Genomic DNA, 5,000 nt, shown 5'->3' with positions numbered 1-5,000 from the left:
GGTCCGTAAACATTGCAGAAAACGCTTCAATCATTTCTGCATAACTCTGTATTTCCCGGTCCGTAAACATTGCAGGAAACACTTCAATAATTACCAATAACTCTGTATTTCCCGGTCCGTAAACATTGCAGGAAACGCTTCAACCATTTCTGCATAACTCTGTATTTCCCGGTCCGTAAACATTGCAGGAAACGCTTCAATCATTTCTGCATAACTCTGTATTTCCCGGTCCGTAAACATTGCAGGAAACGCTTCAATCATTTCTGCATAACACTGTATTTCCCGGTCCGTAAACATTGCAGGAAACGCTTCAATCATTTCTGCATAACTCTGTATTTCCCGGTCCGTAAACATTGCAGAAACACTTCAATCATTTTTGCATAACTCTGTATTTCCCGGTCCGTAAACATTGCATAAAACGCTTCAAGAATTACCGATAACTCTGTATTTCCCGGTCCGTAAACATTGCAGGAAACACTTCAATCATTTCTGCATAACTCTGTATTTCCCGGTCCGTAAACATTGCAGGAAACACTTCAATCATTTCTGCATAACACTGTATTTCCCGGTCCGTAAACATTGCAGGAAACACTTCAATCATTTCCGCATAACTCTGTATTTCCCGGTCCGTAAACATTGCAGGAAACACTTCAATCATTTCTGCATAACACTGTATTTCCCGGTCCGTAAACATTGCAGGAAACACTTCAATCATTTCTGCATAACACTGTATTTCCCGGTCCGTAAACATTGCAGGAAACACTTCAATCATTTCCGCATAACTCTGTATTTCCCGGTCCGTAAACATTGCAGGAAACGCTTCAATCATTTCTGCATAACACTGTATTTCCCGGTCCGTAAACATTGCAGGAAACACTTCAATCATTTCTGCATAACTCTGTATTTCCCGGTCCGTAAACATTGCAGGAAACACTTCAATAATTACTGATAACTCTGTATTTCCCGGTCCATAAACATTGCAGGAAACACTTCAATCATTTCTGCATAACTCTGTATTTCCCGGTCCGTAAACATTGCAGGAAACGCTTCAATCATTACTGCATAACACTGTATTTCCCGGTCCGTAAACATTGCAGGAAACGCTTCAACCATTTCTGCATAACACTGTATTTCCCGGTCCGTAAACATTGCAGGAAACACTTCAATAATTACCAATAACTCTGTATTTCCCGGTCCGTAAACATTGCAGGAAACACTTCAACCATTTCTGCATAACACTGTATTTCCCGGTCCGTAAACATTGCAGGAAACACTTCAACCATTTCTGCATAACTCTGTATTTCCCGGTCCGTAAACATTGCAGGAAACACTTCAATAATTACCAATAACTCTGTATTTCCCGGTCCGTAAACATTGCAGGAAACACTTCAACCATTTCTGCATAACACTGTATTTCCCGGTCCGTAAACATTGCAGAAACACTTCAATCATTTCCGATAACTCTGTATTTCCCGGTCCGTAAACATTGCAGGAAACACTTCAATCATTTCCGATAACTCTGTATTTCCCGGTCCGTAAACATTGCAGGAAACGCTTCAATCATTTCTGTATAACTCTGTATTTCCCGGTCCGTAAACATTGCAGGAAACGCTTCAATCATTTCTGCATGACTCTGTATTTCCCGGTCCGTAAACATTGCAGGAAACGCTTCAATCATTTCTGCATGACTCTGTATTTCCCGGTCCGTAAACATTGCAGGAAACACTTCAACCATTTCTGCATGACTCTGTATTTCCCGGTCCGTAAACATTGCAGGAAACACTTCAACCATTTCTGCATGACTCTGTATTTCCCGGTCCGTAAACATTGCAGGAAACGCTTCAATCATTTCTGCATGACTCTGTATTTCCCGGTCCGTAAACATTGCAGGAAACGCTTCAATCATTTCTGCATAACACTGTATTTCCCGGTCCGTAAACATTGCAGGAAACACTTCAATCATTACTGCATAACTCTGTATTTCCCGGTCCGTAAACATTGCAGGAAACACTTCAATCATTTCTGCATAACTCTGTATTTCCCGGTCCGTAAACATTGCAGGAAACGCTTCAATCATTTCTGCATGACTCTGTATTTCCCGGTCCGTAAACATTGCAGAAAACGCTTCAATCATTTCTGCATAACTCTGTATTTCCCGGTCCGTAAACATTGCAGAAAACGCTTCAATCATTTCTGCATAACTCTGTATTTCCCGGTCCGTAAACATTGCAGAAAACGCTTCAATCATTTCTGCATAACTCTGTATTTCCCGGTCCGTAAACATTGCAGGAAACGCTTCAATCATTTCTGCATGACTCTGTATTTCCCGGTCCGTAAACATTGCAGGAAACGCTTCAATAATTACTGCATAACTCTGTATTTCCCGGTCCGTAAACATTGCAGAAAACACTTCAACCATTTCTGCATAACACTGTATTTCCCGGTCCGTAAACATTGCAGGAAACGCTTCAATCATTTCTGCATAACACTGTATTTCCCGGTCCGTAAACATTGCAGGAAACGCTTGAATCATTTCTGCATAACTCTGTATTTCCCGGTCCGTAAACATTGCAGGAAACGCTTCAATCATTACTGCATAACTCTGTATTTCCCGGTCCGTAAACATTGCAGGAAACGCTTCAATCATTACTGCATAACTCTGTATTTCCCGGTCCGTAAACATTGCAGGAAACACTTCAATCATTTCTGCATAACTCTGTATTTCCCGGTCCATAAACATTGCAGGAAACGCTTCAATCATTTCTGCATAACACTGTATTTCCCGGTCCGTAAACATTGCAGGAAACACTTCAATCATTTCTGCATAACTCTGTATTTCCCGGTCCGTAAACATTGCAGAAACGCTTCAATCATTTCTGCATGACTCTGTATTTCCCGGTCCGTAAACATTGCAGGAAACACTTCAATCATTTCTGCATAACTCTGTATTTCCCGGTCCATAAACATTGCAGGAAACGCTTCAATCATTTCTGCATAACACTGTATTTCCCGGTCCGTAAACATTGCAGGAAACACTTCAATCATTACTGCATAACTCTGTATTTCCCGGTCCGTAAACATTGCAGGAAACGCTTCAATCATTTCTGCATAACTCTGTATTTCCCGGTCCGTAAACATTGCAGGAAACGCTTCAATCATTTCCGATAACTCTGTATTTCCCGGTCCGTAAACATTGCAGGAAACACTTCAATCATTTCTGCATAACTCTGTATTTCCCGGTCCGTAAACATTGCAGGAAACGCTTCAATCATTTCCGCATGACTCTGTATTTCCCGGTCCGTAAACATTGCAGGAAACGCTTCAATCATTTCCGCATGACTCTGTATTTCCCGGTCCGTAAACATTGCAGGAAACGCTTCAACCATTTCTGCATAACACTGTATTTCCCGGTCCATAAACATTGCAGGAAACACTTCAACCATTTCTGCATAACTCTGTATTTCCCGGTCCGTAAACATTGCAGGAAACACTTCAACCATTTCTGCATAACTCTGTATTTCCCGGTCCGTAAACATTGCAGAAAACACTTCAATCATTACCGCATAACTCTGTATTTCCCGGTCCGTAAACATTGCAGGAAACACTTCAACCATTTCCGCATAACTCTGTATTTCCCGGTCCGTAAACATTGCAGGAAACACTTCAATCATTTCTGCATAACTCTGTATTTCCCGGTCCGTAAACATTGCAGAAAACGCTTCAACCATTTCCGCATAACTCTGTATTTCCCGGTCCGTAAACATTGCAGGAAACGCTTCAATCATTTCTGCATGACTCTGTATTTCCCGGTCCGTAAACATTGCAGAAACACTTCAACCATTTCTGCATAACACTGTATTTCCCGGTCCGTAAACATTGCAGGAAACGCTTCAATCATTTCTGCATAACTCTGTATTTCCCGGTCCGTAAACATTGCAGAAACGCTTCAATCATTTCTGCATGACTCTGTATTTCCCGGTCCGTAAACATTGCAGAAACACTTCAACCATTTCTGCATAACTCTGTATTTCCCGGTCCGTAAACATTGCAGGAAACACTTCAATCATTTCTGCATAACTCTGTATTTCCCGGTCCGTAAACATTGCAGAAACGCTTCAATCATTTCTGCATGACTCTGTATTTCCCGGTCCGTAAACATTGCAGGAAACACTTCAATCATTTCTGCATAACTCTGTATTTCCCGGTCCGTAAACATTGCAGGAAACACTTCAATCATTTCTGCATAACTCTGTATTTCCCGGTCCGTAAACATTGCAGGAAACGCTTCAATCATTTCTGCATAACTCTGTATTTCCCGGTCCGTAAACATTGCAGAAAACACTTCAATCATTTCTGCATAACTCTGTATTTCCCGGTCCGTAAACATTGCAGGAAACGCTTCAATCATTTCCGCATAACTCTGTATTTCCCGGTCCGTAAACATTGCAGGAAACGCTTCAATCATTTCTGCATAACTCTGTATTTCCCGGTCCGTAAACATTGCAGAAAACGCTTCAATCATTTCCGATAACTCTGTATTTCCCGGTCCATAAACATTGCAGGAAACGCTTCAATCATTTCCGATAACTCTGTATTTCCCGGTCCGTAAACATTGCAGAAAACGCTTCAATCATTACTGCATAACACTGTATTTCCCGGTCCGTAAACATTGCAGAAAACGCTTCAATCATTTCTGCATAACACTGTATTTCCCGGTCCGTAAACATTGCAGAAAACGCTTCAATCATTACTGCATAACACTGTATTTCCCGGTCCGTAAACATTGCAGGAAACACTTCAATCATTTCTGCATAACTCTGTATTTCCCGGTCCGTAAACATTGCAGGAAACGCTTCAACCATTTCTGCATAACTCTGTATTTCCCGGTCCGTAAACATTGCAGGAAACACTTCAATCATTTCTGCATAACACTGTATTTCCCGGTCCGTAAACATTGCAGAAACACTTCAAGAATTACCGATAACTCTGTATTTCCCGGT

At 41.4% G+C, this 5,000-nt stretch overlaps 1 protein-coding gene across 1 annotated transcript in view; it reads right to left on the bottom strand.

The window, feature by feature from the left end:
- LOC126988608 (uncharacterized) overlaps positions 1 to 5,000 on the bottom strand; it is a 25,170-nt gene that overhangs the window by 8,938 nt on the left and 11,232 nt on the right. The gene's annotated exons all lie outside the window — the stretch shown is intronic.

The sequence above is a fragment of the Eriocheir sinensis genome, chromosome 69 (assembly GCF_024679095.1).
Source record: "Eriocheir sinensis breed Jianghai 21 chromosome 69, ASM2467909v1, whole genome shotgun sequence".
NCBI classification, from domain to species: Eukaryota; Metazoa; Arthropoda; class Malacostraca; order Decapoda; family Varunidae; genus Eriocheir; species Eriocheir sinensis.
The sequence above is the reverse complement of the archived record's forward strand: the minus strand, read 5'-3'. Positions and strand labels throughout refer to the sequence as shown.